The sequence below is a fragment of the Dioscorea cayenensis genome, chromosome 9 (genome assembly GCF_009730915.1).
Source record: "Dioscorea cayenensis subsp. rotundata cultivar TDr96_F1 chromosome 9, TDr96_F1_v2_PseudoChromosome.rev07_lg8_w22 25.fasta, whole genome shotgun sequence".
Lineage (NCBI taxonomy): Eukaryota > Viridiplantae > Streptophyta > Magnoliopsida > Dioscoreales > Dioscoreaceae > Dioscorea > Dioscorea cayenensis.
Genome location: NC_052479.1, coordinates 15,568,826 through 15,584,288, shown reverse-complemented (window position 1 = coordinate 15,584,288; position 15,463 = coordinate 15,568,826).

Genomic DNA, 15,463 nt, shown 5'->3' with positions numbered 1-15,463 from the left:
CCTAAACTAAAAACTAGAAAAACAGTAAAGACTTGGGTTGTCATCCAAGAAGCGCTTGTTTAGCGTCCCTAAGCTTGACGTACCTCTTTCTTACCTTATGGAGGCTTGAAAAGAGTATGTTCCTCCCGGACTAGACATTGCAAAACTACTTCCTATAAATAAAAAATATAGTTGCCGGAGTGGAATATTTGTTGGAGAGTCCAACCATATTACCTTTGGCCTCCAAGGAAACAATTTGGGTTGGGAATTGTCCATGTTTAGCATGGGTGGGTCATTGGATGGCTTCAATCTCCTACCCACATCTTCTTCGAAACCCAAAATCTCTTTCTCACAATTTATGAGTTGATCAATCCTAAAGAGAGTTGCTTGGTGCATTATATTAGGATTTACTTCTTCTTGTGTATTTTTCAGACTTGAAAAAGAACATGACACTAGCAAATCCCTTGAAAAATTTTTCTTGTTCACAAGCACAATCTTCATTCACACAATCTAAAATCTCAAAATGGTGTTCAAATTCGTTCTTTTCATTTTTCACACCAATGTACTCAATTTGCCCCACTTCTTCATTGTCGTTCACTACCACATCATTTCTATAAGGAACTAGAATTGCTTTCTCAAATACTTGTTGTTCCTTTGAGAGTGTGTCAAGTATCCCTCCTAGTTGATGCTCAAGGTTTTAAAGGAGGCTTCATGACATCTTAGTATGGTCTCAATATTTTGGACATAGACATCAGTTGCTTCAATAAAATTTGCTAATACTTTTTGCAACTGAAGTGTATCCTCTCCAAGTATCTCACCCTTTTGACATTCGTCTTGAGGTGCTTCCCAATGTTTTCCATCATTATTACATAGTATGTTTGAGTAGCCCACTTCAATTGGATGATATGTGATGCAAAATGGATTGCTCTCTTGTTGTGAAGTAACAAATCTATCAACATTTTTTACTGAGAGCTTCAACCTGAAAATATAGAGCAATGAGTGGATCAATCATCATTCAAGCTCGTTGCAAGAAAAAGTAATATATGACAAAAGAAAATAAAAGAGAATGATGATATAGTAAGAAAGTGTGAAATAAAATAAATGATAAATAGCTATAGTAGCAAAGTACAAAGTGTTTCTAAAACGCCTATTCCCCGATAACGGTGCCAAAAACTTGACACACCCTTGCATGTGACCCATAAGTGCATAGGTTTGTCGAAGTAATAAATCCTAGATGAGTAGGGTATCGTATCCATAAGGAAAAAGGAATAGAAACACCAAGATTGCTACTTAACTAAGTGGAGATGAGGATAAAGATCGATGTAAACAAACTAAAGAAAATCATAAAGAGAGGTACAATAGAATGAGAGAGAAGGTAATCGATAAAAGTGGGGTACTCGGATATTATTTGATAAGTGCTTGAGTAGACATATTTTTATATATGTTTTACATGCATTGAGCATCATTTTTACTGTGGTTTATGTCTCATACTGTGTATTTGGTGTTCTTTTATGTATATAGGTTGTGAATGCCTTGAAGAGTAAAAAGGAAGCAAAGATAGGCTATAAAGACACAATGTTGGGAGTTCTTGTTCAATTCAAGGACCAAGACACGAGAGCAGTTCATAAACATGGAGATGTGTGCCAACTTCCAAGAAGATTCAAGTCAATTCACTATTTGGAAGGGCACAAAGGCAGCCACATCTTCATATTCCTTCTCTTTGTGAAGATTGCAAGACCTCTCAAAGATACGTCGATGAAGAAAAGTTTTATAGCCTACCACATGGACGTGTGCTCGGATATGTGGCCTTAAGAGAAGAGTGTTCGGATCGCATTTTGCGAAAAGTACTGTAGCACTTTCACTGTTGTAGTACTGTAGCAAAAGTACTGCTCACGCGGCCGCGTGGAAATTCCGCGCGCCCGCGTGGAAATTCTTGCAGCCCACGCGGGGGCATGGAAAATCCACATGGGCGCGTGAGGGCACGTGACAGACACGATCTAAGGCCTATAAATAGGCGTTTTGCCCTATTCTTTCTCATCTTTTGTGCGGCTCTTGAGGGGTGAGACGGCTAGGGTTTGGAGAGGAGGTCTTTACGACTTTGGAGGCTCTTTGTCACCAACTTTGATCGATTCTTCCTCCATCATAGCATCAAGGAAGCCACCGGTGAACCTAGCTTCGGAGTGGGTCCTTCAAGACGTCGAAGCTCTCCATCAAGGCCATCAGTTCATATATAAGGGGGTTTATTTCTATGGTTTTAATGTACTTTCATTCATTGATGGTGTGTTTTGTATGTTGCTCCATGGAGAGCTAAAACCCTAGAGGGTATTTGGGCTTGTGAACCCTAGGATTCTCATGTTTTGTGGATTTGCTTAGTGTTTCTATTTTAATCCGAGTTTGATTAAGTTTTAATCTTGTATTCTCATTGCTTGCTTGTTTAATTAATCCTTGTGGTTGATTGGATTTGCATGATTTGTTACTTTGATATGAGAGAGGTCTCCATTAGAGTTAGAACTTCAAGATTGAAGAGGGTTGAGAGGGTGAGTCATGAGATAGTGGAGTGTCACCTCTCCCTTCCGATTGAGTGTATTCTATCTCCGTTCCTTAGGATCTATGCAACCATATTTGGTGTGAGGTGTGAGACTGGGAGATTTCTCCGCTGGGACCTTGTAGGGGGTTAGGATCCTTCGCCGGGAATTAGGGTTGGATCAATCTTTAGGAATCGGATACACCTCTTGGAATCCCTAGAGTGCTTTGCAGTCATATGTAGTGTGAGGTGTTGAGATTGAGTGATTTCTCTACCAAGACCTCGTAGGGGACTAGTATTGGTGATCGGGAGGCCGGATCCGATTATATTTGGATTTCCATGACTTAACTTACTCATCATAGAAACACTTTGTTTATTCGGTACCTAATACCTGAATCCTAGGGGGAGCATTGCCCGAATACCCCACTTTTACTGATTGAGATTTCCATCCATTTAAGCCTTGCATATTCGTCTCCGGTATTCACTTCTTCGCACATTAGATCACCACACCTTTCCATTTATCATTAGGTTAGAAAGCAGAGAAGAAGTTAGTACTAGTAGCCCTGTTCCCTGTGGATTCGACTACCCACTCACCGGGGTAATTATTACTTCGACACCCATGCACTTGCGGTTTACATGCATATTCGGACGTGTCATTATTCATCCTAGGATTATTGCTTCAAGTGAAAACCAACTATTATGCTTCCTTCTTAATGCTTAATGAGTTGTGGACATCCTTAAATACACGGTCCCAAACCTAAGCTTAACCATGACTTACTCTATACTATGCATCGGTGGAGAAATCAACCAGTCTCAATACCTCACACTGTGTCAAGGTGCAAGAAGCTCTAGAGATTCCAAGTGATAAACCCTATTCCTATATATAGATCTAACCCTTTGGTCTAGGCAAAAGACCCCTAGTCACAATTAAGCCCCAAGTGTTAAAGTCACTTCAACGTTTCACTCTATTGCTTGCGCAACTAAGTCCCATCGGAGTTCATCCCTTAATCCTTCACTATATTGTGACCACAAAGAACTCTTGGAATGTGGAGGTAGAATAAATCACACTAGATTGAAAAAGGGGATGGTCCACTACCTCTTGACTCACCCTCTCGACCCTCTCCAATCTTGTTTTGTCTAACCCCCATGGTGTGTCACTCACTCACAAGGATTACCAATGTAGACTTTTAACCCTATTGTCACTCTAAGGGAGAAATCATTCAACAAGCATTCAAGATTGGAACTCAATTAAAGACATCAATTAAGTAAAGCATAATAAAAGGTTAATGAAACAAATACATCCTAGGGTTCAAACATCCAAGTACCCACTAGGGGGTTTAACGCTCGATCGAGCAAGATACAATCAATAATGAAATCGTAAATAAAACATGCAATCCATAATAAAACCCCCTAGATATTCATGCCGATGGTCTTGTGGAGTAGTCTCGTTCCCTCCAAAAGTTCCCTTGTCAAGCCTAGGACACACCTCACTGGACCGGTGCGATGAAAGCTCCCCCAATAACTATCTTCCAAGAGAAATGTGGTGTCAAAGATGCAGAACCACTCCAAAAGACTTGCCAAAGCTTCCCTAAATCCTAGCCGTCGGCTTCCCAAAAGTTGGAGAAAAGGTAGATGATAAGTTCTTGTGCGATATGAATGTGAAGTGTTCATTCCTTATGTTGAGCATTACTTTTCTCAGGTTTTTACACTAATATTTGTGTTTTTATGTTACTTTTATGTAGATAGGGTTGTGAGGCCGAGTATGAAGGAAATAGGCCAATGTGGATCATAATGCACCTATTTTGGAGGAAATATTGCTAAGGTTAAAACGTGAAGACATAGGTCAGGTGTGAGATGCTAGAGTGTGTGCCAACCTCCTTGCATTCGAGTGAGCACATCCATTTGGAGGGACACAAAGGCAGTCACACTCGAGCATTCCGATTTATGCACATAAGAATGAGAGCTCCACCAACATGTATATCATTGAAGAAGGAAGTGATTCACGAGGTAAACGTGTGCCCGTTTGCGTTACCCTGATGAAAATATGGAATTGGGAAGTTATTCAGGTCGAAGACTGTAGTATAGCACTGTAGCAGCACTGTTCATAGCCGGCCGAGAAATCAGAGAAAGAGAGAATTCACACGGGTGTGTGGAAATTATCCACGGCCGTGTGGAAATTCCGCACTGGCGCGTGTACCGTCCACGCCCGTGGAGTCGGCCGATTACAGCCCTATTTAAAGCCGATTCAGCCCCGATTTTGGTATTTTTTCTCCATCTTTTCCCCAACTTGCGAGAGGGCTTCAGCTAGGGTTTTGAGGGGTATTGGCTAGGCTTTTGGAGAGGTTCTACGGCTCTGACATCGCGCGTCGTTCGGAAGAAGGTTATTGGGAGAGCTTTTGTCGGCATCGATCCGGCGAGGTTTATCATAGGCCGGACAAAGGATCCCTTACGACGAGTAGAGGACTCTCCACAAGACCATCGACACGACCATCGAGGGGGTTTCTTTATAGATTCATTGCTTTTACATTCGATTTCTTTGATTGTACTTAGCTCCATGGAGAGCTAAACCCCTAGTGGGTACTTGGGTGATTGTAAACCCTAGGATGTATTCGTTTCATTGGTCTTCCTTATTATGCTTTCAATAAATTGATGTTTATTGTGAGTTCTAACCTTGAATACTTCTGGAATCCATACTTTCATCGAGGTAACGCAAATGAGCACACGTTCACGTCGTGGATCCCTTTGCTTCTTTAATGATGGAAAAGTTGGTGGAGATCTTATTCTATATGATTAAGATGAAATGCTTGAGTGACTGCCCTTATGCCCCTCCAAATGGTTGTGCTAACTCAAATACAAGGAGGTTGGCACACACTCTAGCATCTCACACCCGATCTATGTCTTCTCGTTTGAACCTTAGCAAGATTTCCTCCAAAATCGGTGCATTATGATTCACATTAGCTTCTTTCCTTCATAATCGGCTTCACAACCCTACTTGTATAAAAGTAACATAAAAACACACATATTAGTGTAAAAATCTGAGAAAGGTATTGCTTAACATAAGGAAAGAATGCTTTGCATTCATATCACACAAGCACTTATCAGTTCACAAATCCAAGTACCCACTAGGGGGTTTAGCTCTCCATGGAGCTAGTTACAATCAACAATAAAATCGAATGTAAAAGCAAGTAATCCATGGAAAACCCCCTTGATAGTTGTAACGATGGTCTTGTTCAGAAGCCTCGACTCTTACAACGGTCCCTTTGTTCAGCCTAGGATACACCTCGCCAGATAGGTGCTAACAAAATCTCTCCCACTAACCTTCTTCAAAATGGAGAGCGATGTCAAAGCAGTAGAACCTCTATAAATCCTTTACCAATACTTCTCAAAACCCTAGCCAGTGCCCTCTTTTAAGTTGGGGAAAGATGGAGAAAAGAATGCTGAAATCAGTGCTAAAATCGGCTTTAAATAGGGCTCAAATCAGGGCTAAAATCGGCTTCAAATCGACCATCCACAAACCTATGGTCAACCGTGACTAACCCTATACTATACCCCGGCGGAGAATTGCTCAATCTCAACACCTCACAATGTTCAAGGTTGCTAATAAGTGCTTGTGTGTTAAGAATGTGAAGTATTCTTTCCTCACGATGAGCATTACTTTTGTCTGATTTTAGCACTAATATATGTGCATTTGTGTTCTTTTCCGCATGTAGGGTTGTGAAGCCAAATATGGAAGAAAGAAGCTAAAGTAGATTGTGAACGCATTTTTTGATGAAATATTGTAAGGAACAAATGTGAAGACACAAGTTGGGCTCAAAGATAGGTTAATGCGTGCCAAATTACGTGTATTCAAGCAATTACGATGAGTTGGAGAGGCACTAAAGCTATCACATTTGCGGATCCCAACTTGTGGACTAATAGTAAGATCTTCACCAATAAACCCGTTTATTGAAGAAGCGATGAGATCTACGGCATAAACGTATTTCCGTTTACGTTGCCTCGATGAAAAGTGGATTCAGTAGTGTTTTTGGCGGGAGTACTGTAGCAAATCAATTTAGCAATTCAATGCAGAGCCATCGCTTACAGGCTGCTAAAAAAATTAGAATTCGGAGAATCCACACGGGCGTGTGGAAATTCCATAGGCCCATGTGTAAATTCCATCGGGGCATGTGGAACATCCATAGGCTCGTGTGGATGCTTGATTATAGCCCATTTAAGGCCGTTTTTCAGACCAATTTCAGCATCCTTTTTTCCATCTTTTCTCCATCTTTTGAGAGGCCGGTGGCTAGGGTTTGGAGGGGCTTTGGCAAGGCTTTTGGAGTGGTTCTATGGCTTTGACACCGTGATCCTCTTGGAAGATAGTTATTGGGAGAGCTTTCTTCGGCACCGATTCGGCGAGGTGTGCCCTAGGCTAGACAAGGGAACCTTTGGAGAAGACACGGCCACTCCACAAGACCATCGACATGAATACCGAGGCGTTTTTCTATGGATTACATGTTTTTACTTTTAATTTCATTATTGATTGTATCTTGCTTGACAGGTCCGAATATGTGTGTCAACCGCAAGTGAACGAGTGTCGAAGTAATAATCCCAGATAAGTGGGTATCGTATCCATAAAGAGTAGGGAATAAAGACACTTATGTTATTTCTTAACTAATGTAGAAGATGAATAGTGATATGTGTGCCACAATATGAAATAACAAAAATAAAAGCAACAAGATAGAGAGCACAAGTAAAGGAGAAGGTAAGGCAATTGATAAAGATGGGGTACCCAGATATTGATCCGCCTAGGACAATCGTTTAGAGTGCAAGAACCCTCTATTATACTTCCTAACTGATGCAACTATCAGTCGTGGAAATCCTTAATTACATGATCCCAAATCTAAGGTCAACCATGCCTAACTCTATACATGTCCCGGAGGAGAGATTATATAACCTCCCAACCACGCACTCGCATAGAATTGCAATGAGCTCTAGGGATTCCAAGTGACAAACACTATTCCTATGTACAAACCTAACCCTTTGGTCCAGGTGGAAGATCCCTAGCCACAAATAAGCCATAGATGCTAAAATCACTTGAACGCTTCACTCTGTTGCACTCACAACTAAGCCTCAGCGGAAGGTCATCCCTTAGCCCATTCACTCTACTATGGCCGCAAAGAACTCTTAGAACATGGATGTGGGATAGGTCACACCGGAGAGGAAAGGGGATGCTCCACTACCTCTCAACTCACCCTCTCAACCCTCTCCAATCTAGCTTTGTCTAACTCTCATGGTGTGTCACTCACTCACAAGAATTACCAAGAAGAACTCTCAACCCTGGTGTCACTCTAGGGGAGTATTCATACAATCAAACATACAAGATTGGAACTCACAATAAACATCAATTAATTGAAAGCATAATAAAGAGATTCAATGAAAAGAATACATCCTAGGGTTCACAAATACCGAAGTACCCACTAGGGGTTTAGCTCTCCATGGAGCTAGATACAATCAATGAAATCGAATGTAAAAACAAAGAATCTATAGAAAATCCCCTCGTTAGTCGTGGTGATGGTCTTGTGGAGAGTCCTCTACTCATCGCAAGGGTCCCTTTGTCCGGCCTAGGATACACCTCCCATGATCGGTGCCGACGAAAGCTCTCCCGCTAACCTTCTTCCAAACAACGCACGTTGTCAGAGATATAAAACCTCTCCAAAGCCCTAGACAATATATCTCCAAACCCTAGCCACTGCTCTCTCTCAAGTTGGGGAAAAGATGGAGAAAAAAATGCTGAAATCGTGGTTGAAATCTGCTCTTAAAGGGCTGGAATCGGGAATCCACACGCATGTGTGAGCGACCCTGTGGATTTCTCACACGGGCGTGTGGAATTTCCACACGCCCGTGTGGATTCTCTGTTTTCCTGTTTTCTCCGCCGGCTGTGAACAGTGTTGTTATAGTATTTTTGCTGCAGTCCCCTGCTACAGTACCGACCTGAAATACTCCCGAATCCACGCTTTTATCGAGGTAACACAAACAGGTTCACGTTTACGTCGTGGATCACTTTGCTTCTTCAATAACGGACATGTTGATGGAGATCTTGTTCTATATGCACAAGTCGGAATCATTTAATGTAACTGCCCTTGTGCCCCTTCAAATAGTTGTGCTAACTTGAGTACGAGGAGGTTAGCACACATTCCTGCATCTCGAACTTGACCCATGTCTTTGCGTTTGAACCTTAGCAAGAATTCCTAATAATTGGTGCATTAAGACCTACATTGCCTTTTTTCTCTCATAATCGGTTTCACAACCCAACCTACATGAAAGTAACATAAATACACACATATTAGTGTTCAAACCCGAGAAAAGTAATGCTCAACACAAGGAAAGAACACTTCATATGCTTATCACACAAGCACTTATCAAACTCCCCCACACTTATGCTTTTGCTTGTCCTCAAGCAAAAATAAAAACATTATGTGCATGGATCAAGGAAATATTGGAAGTGTTTGGCTTTAGGTTCACCAAAGCATACAAAGAGGGCATTCTACATGTACGGGAAATTTCAACACTAAATATAAAAAATCAATGCTCTAGCTAAAACCTTGAATCATAAAGGACAACAACCCGAAATTGTGTAAGTGTGTGAACTCACTCAAGTCAACCCAAAGTATACTCCTCAAAGTTCTATGTATAAGGGACTTATTTATCTACAAAAGGTAACAAAAATTCAAAAAGGGTAGTAGCTTCACACATCCTCTAAGGTAGCCCCTTCCAAAGCGGCATGATCGCTTCCCCACAAGTGTATGGGATCGCAAAGTAACATCCCTCTTGCGAGCACGAGGGTGTCGTATTCCTAAGGGCCCAAGAAGCTACTCTTACTTCCTCTTCGCTATGTTGTTTAACCTCCAAGTTTGAATGTGATAGTGATAAAACAAATAAACAAGTAAAATACAAATAAAATGCTAATAATGAAGGCAAGATACGGGGGATGATAAAGGAAAGAAAGCGGTCGCGGATGAGGATCCTCTCAGGGGCTACTAAAGTGTGCAGGATGCTAGAACTAACATGCAATTGGCTAGTTGGACCGAGAAAACTCTAGATTAGGTCAACCTGATGGTCATGGCAATTGACCCCTAATCCGGTACGAGTATTGGATACGGAATCTCTTCCGCCCGAATCCTCCTATGATTGCAATGGGAAAGGTGGTTTCTCAAATTAGGGTTAGAATACAAGCTAATACTTAACCCTAGAATTGGAGGGATATAAATACCTAGTGGTCACAGCGTATTTATACGTGTTTCCCTTCCAAACTTGGTGAGTCTAACAATAGGGCAATGTTCATGCAACCTAGCATTACCTAAGAATTGATACCGCAGAGGTTCTCATGCATATAAGCTTATTCAAATACACCAAGCAAGGATCACAAACAAGCCAAAATACAATAGAAAGACGAAAGCATCCCTTACAAGCACAAGTTCACCACCAAAGGTTAACTTTTGCATCCGGTGACCTTAGGGGTTTAGTTGTTCCATCGTCATCAAATACAACAAGAAACCCCATGCAAACAACCACACAAAACATGAGAAACACTCCCTCAAAAATGAAGGCCGGAGCTTCCAAAAGGCATACACAAGAGAGGTGGCTTCCTTGTCTTCAACCTCCTCTACACAAGCCCTAGGAGTAGATCTCACCCAAAATCGCACTGTCTCCATTGTATCCTTCATGGAAATGCCCTCAAAACCTTACTTCTAACTCTGATTTGGTGTAGTGATGGTCAGCTCCAAGAAGAAGGCTTCCCTCCTTTCAAAAGAAACCCTAACAATGCTTATAAAGGGATGAACTCGGGCTTCCCTGCGGGTGGCCTCATACTCTGTCTTTGCCAGTGAGGATGAGGCCATAAAATCCAGACTTAGACTTTTTCTAAAATTTTTATGTTCACCGGTACTTTCTGGTGCATGTATGAATGCAGGGGACAAAAGTAACATTTTCGATGTTGATTTCTTCTTACATTCAAAATCGTTGAGCTCACCTAGAGCCTCCTTTGTGCACGAAACGAAATAAAATGATTAAACCATAAAAAAGGCATCGAGTTCTCAATAAAATACAATAAACATGTGCATTGGTACGTACAAAATACGTATATTTAGATGTTTATCAAACATCCCCACACCTAAGTGTTTGCTTGTCCTCAAGCAAACAAACATGAAGAACAGGGACAAGAAGATAAATGGCTAAACACACTATATCTCAAACTCAAAGCGTGGACTCCCATAGCTTGCGAATGGACCAATCAAGAGTGAGTTGTTCGATGAATGGTGAAGTGATAATAGTTTTGTCTCATCTAGAGTGCTCCTGTGAGTATGTGTGCTAACTCCCCTTTGACCTCCACACCCTGGATTACCCCAGTATGCCCATTCACCCCACACAAAATGGAAATGACATTAAGGCAGCTAAGGGCATCCTCAATGCTAATTAAGAATCCTCGGTTTCTAGGTGAAACTCTAACTTTCAAGTGGCTATGTATGACATAGGGGAACAAGAGATATACTTTATTTTCTTTCACACATATATACAACATGAACACTTTTTTTTTTCTCTTTGAGTCCGACTAACGTGGTACTGAAATTTTACAATCTGCTACGAAGGATGCACATCTTGATTAGGCACAAGAGCCATAATGTGTACTCGAATATAGTCTACATAGATGCATTCATGCTATACTAGCAGAGGAATCCTGTCATAGACTCATATTTTTTTTTCATTTTTCTCATTTTTTTCTTTTTTTTTTCTCACATGTACATACTGTATCTCATGTCCCCAAGTATAAAACTTGCTACAATAGTTCACTTCAAGGTAGAGAAAACAATAAAGGAACTCAAAAGCGCTTAAAAGTGCATTGAAGATATAATTTAACAAATTAATGCCAAAATCCTAATGATGGGTTGGTTGGAGTGTACAAGGTGAAAGTGCTTGTGAACATGTATAAAGGTGCACAAAAGATGAAACAGATCTACATTCAAGCACAGATAGAGTACAACTCACAACTATCATTCTACCAAGCTAGGAAGTCCTTAACAATGAAATCATAGTTATCATTGGTGATTCAAGCATGCAATTGTAAAAATACTCCATCCCCATTCCGAAAGTTGTACATTGTCCCCAATGTAACAAAATTAGCAGAACAAGGTGGGGAAGATAGGCAATAAATGCAAGGAAATGGAGTAAGAAACTTCCCAAGTCAGGTGATGAAGAGATTGACACTCGGGTTTGGACTTAGGGAAAAACATTATGACGAGGGCCTGTAGTGTGCCGTGACTTGAACAATGGCCCTGAAAACAACAAAAAACACTGATCACACTTCCAGAAGCAACAATAATAGAGAGTAGCGCAAAAGCAAGGTTTTAAATAGATAAAAAAAAAAGTTTAGTAAGGCGGAACCCTAACTAACTCCCAAAACAACACACGACAATAACAACACCAAAGTACAATCAAGACAAAGAAATAAATAACAAAAATAGATAAATATTCATGTGTTGGGTGCCTAGAGATCAGGTGGAAACGATGATTGCGCGCAGGTGGTAGCTGCAGAGGTGGTGCCAATCGATGAGGATGAGCTGTACAAGAATGTTAAGATATTGGCGATGTTGCTCTCAATGTGGCTCAGTGATGCAACCAGGTCTCGATGTCCTTGTTCAAGCACCTATAGCTGCTGGTAGACCTTAGTGCGAAATTCTTCAAACTGTGCTTCTAGAGAAGGTCTATGCACCTGGATTCCTGCTCACGTTCAGATTCAGACTCAGACTCAGAAGTAGACTCAGCATCTTGTGAAGGGTCAGTGTCTTGTGTATTTGTTCGCTGACGCTGTGCAAGCTTGTAACTACCGCCCCATTTTGCCACTATCCCAATGCATACATGAGTCTGCATACCGAGCGGGGCAATAGTGCCAACAATTGTCATGCCCTGGGTACGCTTAATAAGGCCCATGCCTCTAATCATTCGTGTGATGTATGGTCCAGCGAAAATGGCCCCAAGGCGCAACAAGGTGTCCCATGTGGAGGGGTGACGCTCAATAATGCTATAGAGCATTAATAAATCTGTGAGAGATACCATCCCCGTAGAGTCTAGCCATCCCCCGATACCTCTAGTAAGTAGAGCATGTATGTAGCGATGCACGGGGTTTGACATTTGAGACACCTTCCGTGTCTTCCAACAAGTCGCCATGGAAGCCCAATACTTCTCACTTGTTACCGGGTATGGAAAATCATGTGATAAGTCTTTCAATCTGGGTGTGAGTGTATATGCTTTTGTGTAAAGTCCCAAGAGTACACCCAAGTGATCTTCTGTAACCCGATGCTTCTTCCCAAATGCACGGAAGGAGATAGAACTTGGTTGGTGAGTGAATGGACAATGCTTCCCAACCTCGGTGATGCTCAAAACTTCTAGTGTTAACTCCTTGTAGGTGGGCTCTTCAATGGAGAATAATTTGTCCCACCCACTATGGGAGATGAGCTCCAAGATGATACCATCCAACCCTAACAGCTTCAAGACATCCCAATCTATTCTCTGAATGGTTCCAAACCCCTTCCGCGATAAAAGTGCATAACGTGTCTTGTGCTCTTCATTCTTAAACTTTGGTTCGTTGGGAGGGTGAGAAGGGTCCCTCCTAGCCTTCTTGTAGGCCACTTTCTTCACCCTCATACCTACAAGACCAAGGGAAGAAGAATTAACCAAGTTTTAAACAAATACAAGCTCAATGGAATGAAAACTAGTGAAAAATGCCAGTGCTACAGTAAACCCGAAAACAATTTTGCAAGAACCTTGTTTGTAAATGGATCACAAAAAATTTACAATCACATAGTTTCATTCCACACATGTTCCATCATCCAAAGAGAACAAACCCCCACAGAATCAGCCCAAAAAGAACATCAAAAGCTCAAGGTTTGAGAGATGAGAGACATACCCTAACCATAGAGTAAATGGGATGATTCCAAAGCGTAAAATGTCCAAGGGAGTGTTTAAACATTGAAATTCCTTCACAAAATAAGATTAGAGGAGGAGGAGAGTGATCTAGAGCAAAAAGAAATGAGTGGATTTGGTGGAGAAATGAGAAAGTTATGAGAGAAAGAAGATGAGTGTGTGAGTGAGAAGAAAGAAGATGAGTGAGGGGCTGATTTAAACCCTCACTCGGGTGTCCTGCGGGTGCCCTTGCGGCCACAAGGGCAACCGCAAGGAGCCCCAGGGATAGCTCACGGATTCCTTTTGCGGGTGCAAGGGCACCCGTGAGAGCTCTCTGGATGACTCATGGCCCCTCTCACGGTACTAAAGCGGGTGATTTCCAGATTTACATCAACTTAGCCTCCTCCAAACCTAAAAAAACACAATGAAAAACAAAGGCAAATTAAGCACATAAACACTCAAGAATTTAATTTCATGGAGTCTAATCATCAAATCACTCAAGGCATTCTCAACAACATGGATTAAAAACATAAGAACGATGATGAACAAGGCTACCAAACATGCACAAAAACTAAAGAACACAAACCACAAACACTCAAATAATATGAAAGGAAAAGTTAAAGAGTTCAAAAGCTTGGGTTGCCTCCCAAGAAGAGCTTCTTTAATGTCGTTAGCTTGACGTGTTTTACTCATGATCATGGTGGGACATATGGTGGAGAATTACCTCCATTCTTTGGCAAAGTGTTGTTACTCGAAAAGTTAATTGAGAGACATGAAAAAATTTGGAACTTGCCTTGGTTCTCGAAGTATAAGCGGTCTACCTCCTTAGGTAGCATTGTGGAGACAAACACACTTCTTTTAAATCTTTCATTCACTTTTTCCAGTCCATGAGGTGGTGGGCTAACCTCCATTTGGACTACTTTGTGAGTTGGTGGAGGAGAGGGGACCTTGGCCTCAACCTCATTGATCTCGAACCCCTCCAAGTACTTGTCGAAGGGATTTAGAGCCAAAACCTCCTGCACACAATCAGAGATGATTAATTAGTATTATCAGTAAAGTATAAAGTATCATCATGATCAAGTGTGTTTTTCATTGCTTCGGGGAGGGTGAAGACTACTTGTTCATCTCCAACTCTCAATGTCATCTTGCATCCCTTGACATCAATCAAAGCACCAGAAGTGTTAAGGAATGGGCGACCGAGAATCAAAGGGACTTCAACATCATCGTCCACATCTAAAATCACAAAGTCCACTGGAATGATAAGTTTGTCAACTCAAACTAGAACATCCTCAACTACTCCTTAAGGTCTTCTCACTGAGCGATCTGCAAGCTGAAGGGTCGTCGGCGTGGGCCTCAAATCTTCTAACCCTAACTTCAAGAACAAATTATATGGCATCACATTTATGCTGGCCCCAGAATCGGTGACATGCATCCGAATATGCGCGTAAACCACAAGTGCATGGGTGTGGAAGTAATAATTACCCCGGTGAGTGGGTAGTCGAATCCACAGGGAACAGGGCTACTAGTACTAACTTCTTCTCTGCTTTCTAGCCAAATGATAAATGGAAAGGTGTGGCGATCTAATGTGCGAAGAAATGAATACTGGAGACGAATATGCAAGGGTGAAATGGATAGAGATCTCAATCACCAAAAGTGGGGTATTCGGGCAATGCTCCCCCTAGGATTCAGGTATTAGGTACCGGATAAACAAAGTGTTTCTATAATGAGTAAGTTATGTCGTGGAAATCCAAATATAATCGGGATTAGGCCTCCCGATCACCGATACTAGTCCCCTACGAGGTCCCAGTGGTGAAATCACTCAATCTCAACACCTCACAGCACATATGACCGAAAAGCTGATAAGTGCTTGTGTGATATGAATGCGAAGTGTTCATTCCTTATGTTGAGCATTACTTTCCTCAGGTTTTTACATTAATATGTGTGTTTTTATGTTATTTTATGCGAGGTAGGGGTTGTGAGGCCGAGTATAAAGGAAAATAGGCCAATGTGGATCATAATGCACCT